A 7,392-nucleotide genomic window follows, 5' to 3' on the forward strand; every position below is an offset into this window, starting at 1 on the left:
CCCGACAAATACTACCCCCGCACCTACAATACCACCGGTAACAGACCAAATAAGGTCAAATAAGCCCCCAGTTGACAGAATCCGAAAACATGGGGCTACTGAATTTAAGGCTATGGATAGCGATGATGCCGAGCAAGCTGAATTTTGGCTGGACAACACTATCCGGGTACTCGATGAGCTATCTTGTACACCCGATGAATGCCTAAAGTTTGCTATCTCCTTGCTACGTGATTCTGCCTACTATTGGTGGAGTACTCTGACTTCTATTGTGCCCCGAGAGCAAGTAACTTGGGAGTTTTTCCAAACTGAGTTTCGGAAAAAGTATATCAGTCAGAGATTTGTTGATCAAAAACGGAAGGAATTTCTTGAGCTTAAGCAAGGCTCCATGTCGGTTACTGATTACGAGCGAAAATTTGTTAGACTTAGCAAATACGCTCGGGAATGTGTTTCGTCCGAAGCTATTATGTGTAAACGCTTCGAGGATGGGCTGAATGAAGATATAAAAATGTTCGTTGGCGTTCTTGAAATACGAGAGTTCGTGGTACTTGTTGAACGAGCTTGTAAAGCCGAAGAGCTTAGAAAAGAAAAGCAAAGAGTTGATGAGGGAACTGGAGAGTTTCGTAAAAGATCCTCGGGAAGGTCTCTTCAACAGACATCGAAGAGATTTCGAGATGATGCGGGCCAGTTTAGAGGCACTTCGGGCCTTTTTGGACGAGATCGTGATCGACCCCCTGTGGGTACACGAGGCACTTCGGTCGCCAGTGTTGGGAATGAACGTCGAGACAGGACGAAATGCCGATATTGCGGTAAATGGCATTCGGGGAGTTGTAGATTTCCTGACCGCTCCTGTTACAAATGCGGATCAGTTGACCACTTCATTAAAGATTGCCCGAGGTTGTCGGGACAGAATGCAAATCAGAGTGGGAGACCGGGTGCTACCACTGCTCGAGGTAGACCATCTGGAAATATGGGCAATGCTAGTGGTGGTCAGAGAGGATCTAGAGATGATATAACCAGATCCGAAGCCCGTGCGCCAGCTAGAGCTTATGCTATACGTGCCCGCGAGGATGCTTCTTCGCCTGATGTTATTACCGGTACATTCACTCTCTTTGATACTAATGTAATTGCTTTGATTGACCCCGGTTCTACTCATTCTTACATATGTGAAACCTTAGCATCCAGTAAGACTTTACCTATTGAGTCTACTGAGTTCGTAATTCGGGTGTCAAATCCCTTGGGTCGTTACGTGCTTGTCGACAAAGTGTGTAAGAAATGTCCCCTGGAAATTCGAGGTTCCTGTTTTCCGGCGGACTTGATGCTTTTGCCGTTTGATGAATTTGATGTTATCCTTGGGTTGGATTGGTTGACCGCGCATGATGCGATTGTGAATTGCAAGAGCAAGACTATTGATTTGAGGTGCGCAAATAACGAAGTAGTCCGAATTGAGTCTGCGGACTTGGAGGGGATGCCAGCTGTAATATCAGCAATGTTGGCACAGAAATATGTAAGAAAAGGGTGCGAAGCATACCTTGCGTATGTACTTGGTGACAAAGAATTAGAAAAGAAACCCGAATCTGTGCCGGTGGTTTGTGAATACCCGGATGTTTTTCCGGAAGAATTACCGGGTTTACCACCTGTTCGGGAGGTAGAGTTTGGTATTGAGCTTGTACCTGGGACTACGCCGATTTCGATAGCTCCGTATCGTATGGCACCAACCGAGTTAAAGGAGTTGAAAGCTCAGTTGCAAGAACTGACGGATAGAGGTTTCGCTCGACCAAGTTTCTCACCTTGGGGTGCACCATTATTGTTCGTGAAAAAGAAGGACGGAACCATGAGGTTGTGCATTGACTATCGTCAGCTGAATAAAGTGACGATAAAGAACAAATATCCGTTGCCGCGCATCGATGATTTGTTCGACCAACTGAAGGGAGCCTCAGTGTTCTCAAAAATAGATTTGAGATCGGGCTATTATCAGTTGCGAATCCGAGATTCAGATATTCCCAAAACTGCCTTCAGAACGAGATATGGTCACTACGAATTCTTAGTGATGCCGTTTGGGCTCACTAATGCCCTGCAGTATTTATGGATTTGATGAATCGGATCTTCAGGCCATATTTGGATCGGTTCGTAGTGGTGTTCATTGATGACATTTTGGTCTATTCAAGAGACGAGACCGAACATGCTGAGCATCTGAGGCTAGTGCTGCAAATTTTGCGGGATAAGCAGTTATATGCTAAGTTTAGTAAGTGTAAGTTCTGGTTAAGAGAGGTTAGCTTCTTGGGTCATGTGGTATCCGCGTCGGGTATTCGAGTTGACCCGAACAAAATTTCAGCCATACTGGACTGGAAACCTCCGAGAAATGTTACTGAAGTTCGGAGCTTTTTGGGGCTCGCCGGTTATTACCAACGATTTGTGAAAGGTTCTCGATGATAGCCACACCAATGACGAAGCTACTTCAAAAGGATGTTAAGTTCGAGTGGACGGAGAAATGTCAGAAAAGTTTCGACCAACTGAAAACTCATTTGACTGAAGCTCCAATTTTGGTGCAACCCGAATCAGGTAAAGAGTTTGTCATTTATAGTGACGCATCCCTACTTGGGTTGGGTTGCGTATTGATGCAAGAAGGTCGAGTCGTGGCCTATGCGTCGAGACAATTGAAGCCACACGAGAGGAATTATTCGACCCATGATCTCAAACTAGCTGCCATCGTGTTTGCTTTAAAATATGGCGACATTATCTGTTTGGTGAGAAGTGCCATGTATTTTCGGATCACAAAAGTCTCAAATATTTGATGACTCAACGAGACTTGAATCTGCGACAAAGACGTTGGCTTGAGTTGTTGAAAGATTACGAGCTTGTCATTGATTACCACCCGGGAAAGGCTAACGTGGTTGCGGACGCTTAAGCCGGAAGTCATTGTTTGCTTTACGAGCGATGAACGTGCATTTGTCTGTTCTACCAGACAGTGTGTTAGTAGCTGAATTAAAAGCTAAACCATTATTGACTCACCAAATTCGTGAAGCTCAGAAAGTCGATGATGAATTGGTTGCAAAACGGGCTAAGTGTTTTCCGAACGAGGAATCGGAGTTTCAAATTGATGATGATGATTGTTTGAGGTTCAGAAATCGTTTGTGTGTTCCAAGGAATTCGGAACTCATTTCGATGATTCTGAACGAAGCCCATTGTAGCCGAATGTCAATTCACCCGGGGAGTACGAAAATGTACAACGATTTGAAACGTCAATTTTGGTGGCATGGTATGAAACGGGACATCTCCGACTTTGTTTCGAGATGTTTAATATGTCAACAAGTGAAAGCGGAACATCAAGTGCCTTCAGGATTACTCCAGCCGATCATGATACCCGAGTGGAAATGGGATCGAGTCACAATGGACTTTGTGTCCGGACTGCCCTTGTCAGCAAGTAAGAAGGATGCGATATGGGTTATTGTTGATAGACTGACTAAGTCGGCTCATTTCATCCCCGTACGTACGGATTTTTCATTGGAGAAACTAGCTGAATTGTACGTTTATCAAATTGTGAGATTACACGGGTACCTGTTTCCATCGTGTCGGATAGAGATCCGAGATTCACCTCACGATTTTGGAAGAAATTGCAAGAAGCTCTGGGTACCAAGCTGCATTTAGCACTGCTTTTCACCCCAAACCGATGGTCAATCCGAGCGGATAATTCAGATACTTGAGGATATGTTGAGATGTTGCATCCTCGAGTTCAGTAGTTCATGGGAACGGTATTTACCTTGATTGAATTCGCTTACAACAATAGTTTTCAATCAAGTATTAAGATGGCACCTTACGAGGCTTTGTACGGTCGTAAATGCCGTACACCATTGTTTTGGACCGAGCTCGGTGAAAGTAAAATTTTCGGAGTTGATTTGATTAGAGATGCTGAACAGAAAGTAAAGGTAATCCGTGAAAGTCTGAAGGTAGCCACGGATCGTCAGAAATCGTACGCAGATTTGAAACGAAAAGACATCGAGTATCAGGTGGGAGACAAAGTGTTCCTTAAGGTTCACCTTGGAAAAAGATACTCAGGTTCGGCCGTAAGGGCAAGTTGAGCCCAAGATTCATTGGGCCGTACGAAATCTCCGAACGAGTTGGTCCGGTTGCGTATAGATTGATTTTTCCCCCGGAGCTTGAAAAGATTCATGACGTCTTTCATGTTTCGATGCTTCGACGCTATCGATCTGATCCATCGCATATAATTAGCCCATCAGAGGTTGAAATTCAAGTTGACATGAGCTATGAAGAAGAACCGATGCGTATCCTAGCTCGTGAAGTGAAGGAGTTGCGAAACAAAAGAGTTCCGCTAGTGAAGGTGTTATGGCTCAAACACGGGATCAAGGAAGCTACTTGGGAGACCGAGAGCTCGATGAAAGAACGATACCCAAACCTATTTACCGGTAAGATTTTCGGGGACGAAAATTTCTTAAGTGGGGGAGAGTTGTGACAGCCCAAAGTTGACCCTAGTCGGGAAGTGGTTCGGGACCGCTAAACCGAGTCACCAAATGTTTGAATGTGATACTTATTGTCTAGAATATGTAATTATGAATGTGTGAAATTTCAAGCTTCAATTTGGTTGATTTCATGTGAATTTAGTTAATAGGACTTATGTGAGAAAATTCTAAATGTGATAGGTCAATGTGTGAGGACCTATTAGTGCATGTGGACAAAGGGGGACTTGCATGTCAAATTTCCCCCCCTAATGAGTAGTGGCCGGCCATGACAAGGAATGATGGGCAAACATGTCATGAAACATGTTTTGTTAATGGAAGAATAAAATAAGGAGTATGGGTAATAAAGAAATGGAAACAAAAGAAAAAAAATGTGTGGTTGCCCCCCCATTGCCGTGAGCTAAAGAGAAGAAAGGAAAAATTTGTGTTCATCCTTTCTCACCTTCATTTTAGCCTAAATTAGAAAGAAAAACAAAGAAAAAAATTTCTCATCCTTTGGTTCATCCTTGGCCAAAAATTTTAAGGAGGAAAGAAGAAGAAAGGTGAAGAGATTCGGCCATGCATGTAGCTAGGCTAAGGTATGTTTGATGATGTTCCATGAGATGCATGCATGTTTTAGTTGTTAGCTTGAGTTCTACCTAGCCCATGGTCTAAATCTTGCTATGTGATGGAAATGGCACTTGACCATGGATGCATCATTCTTGGTTGATGTTTGATGTTGTGGTGATGAGGCATGAGGATGAGTTAAGATTCGGCCTAGGTGGAGGTTGTGTTAATGCCATTGCATGCAAATATGAAGCTTGTTAATGATGCATGTGATGATGGCTTGATGATTCTTGAACCTCCTTTTAGCATTTTTGTGTGAGCACATATGTGCATTGGTGCTAAATGGAGAAGAATCGGCTAGCAAGATGTGTGCTAAGGCCGAATGTAACTTGCATGTTAATGAGCAATGCATGTGTTAAATTGATGAAAAGGGGGAGGATGCTTTACTAGTGTGTATATGTGTGTATTAAGTGTTGAAATCGACCCCAAAAATAGACATGCATATTCGGCCAAGGGGAAAGAAATTAGCTAATATGTTGTGTTGATGCATGATTTTTGCATGTATGAGACTTTAATGTCTAATGTATAAATATGGGCTAAGTGCCTTGTGTTCATCTTTTTGATGCCTAAATGATGAAATCAATTTATTTGTTTGATTAAGCTCAAGAGCAAAGGGGAAATAAATCCGATAAAGGGAAGGAAAAAGTGGTTGAATAGCTAGCGGAATCGTTCGACAACACCCGAGGTAAGTTCTTGAGTAAGAGAGCTTAAATTACGATGTGATTAAATCATGCTCTATGTGTGGCTATTGAGCCGAATGTGCAAGGACGATATGTGCCTTGTGTTTGAGTTTCGCAAATGAAAATGAAATATGAATGTGCCATGAATTATTGTTAGATGTGCATGATTAATTGAATGCTGTCCGGGCTAAGTCCCGAAGGCTTTGTGCTAAGTGAATATATCCGGACTAAGATCCGAAGGCCTTTGTGCGAGATACTAAATCCGGGTTAAGTCCCGAAGGCATTCGTGCGAGTTATTAAATCCGGGTTAAGTCCCGAAGGCATTCGTGCGAGTTGTTAAATCCGGGTTATGTCCGAAGGCATTGTGTGAGTTACTAAAACCGGGCTATGTCCCGAAGGCATTTGAACGAGGAGCTATATCCGGTTAAATCCCGAAGGTACGTGATTTGGTAATGAATGAGCTTGCTGTAAAATTCCAGCGAATACTCGAAAAACATCCCAATATGGGGATATGTTACTATGTGTTAAATTTAATCGAGCCCTTACAAATAAATGTTCGCTCAGTTGATAACGAGCTACCGGCCTTCGGCTAAGTTAGTCTATTGTGTATGTACATAAGGGTTGTTAATGTTGTGAAGCAAGTTTGATATCGGTAAATTGCGTATTATGAAATATTCCATTTAGCCAAATGTGTGTTATTCTTTGTTTATGCTGGAATTCCTTGCTCAAACTTACTAAGCATAAATTGCTTACTTGTTACACTGCTCCTCTGTTTATAGATTTTTGTTCTCCAGCTATCGGACTCGGATCTTGAAGTCGAAGTCGCCCACACTATCAAAGGCTCTTTTGGGTACTATTTTGGTTGATCTTGATATGGCATGTATAGGACTACCCATTGTTGTTTTTCGAGTACTTTATGAAATGTATAAGTGTACAGCCATGCGAAAATGGCTTGTAGAAGTGGAGTATGGCATTAGACCATTCGTGTTTATGAATGTATAGATGGTTTCATGATGTAACTATAGTTGGAATGGAAGTGTTGAGCAAATGATCAGCCACTAGAATGGCTTAGTATGATCATATGTGGGCTTATGTATGACAAGGCCTAGTTGGTCCATGAACCCAAATTAGGTAAGGTTTACTTTGAAACAGAAGCTGATAGCAGCAGTGGTGTGGATTGGAAAAATCACAAGAATTCGTAGGAGTGGAATTAAATAGTGAATAAATTATGTAATCGAACCTTGATGAATCTACTTTCATATGAAGTAACGAAACAATCATAGGAACAGTACAGTAAAGATATTCGGTTCTTGTGGAACAGGCCAGAACAGTTCTGGATTCCCTGTTCCGCCTTTGGAAATTCACTTAAATTGACCAGAGAAATTAGGGGTCATACCATATATGTATGATTCCTCTCTGAGTCTGTTTCCATAGAAATAAACGGCATCAGTATTAAGCTCTGTGCAGAGAGATATGCAAGTCGTAAGGAAAAGGTCAGTGTAGTCGACCCCTGTAACATGGGAGACTTTGACTAATAAACTGTACTAATTGGCCCGACCAAAATTCTAGAAAAAATACATAGGTGGGATGAGTCATTTCGGAAAACACAAACTGATTTTCGAGTTAGTGAAACT

This window comes from Gossypium hirsutum, chromosome A07 (assembly GCF_007990345.1).
Source record: "Gossypium hirsutum isolate 1008001.06 chromosome A07, Gossypium_hirsutum_v2.1, whole genome shotgun sequence".
Taxonomy (NCBI): domain Eukaryota; kingdom Viridiplantae; phylum Streptophyta; class Magnoliopsida; order Malvales; family Malvaceae; genus Gossypium; species Gossypium hirsutum.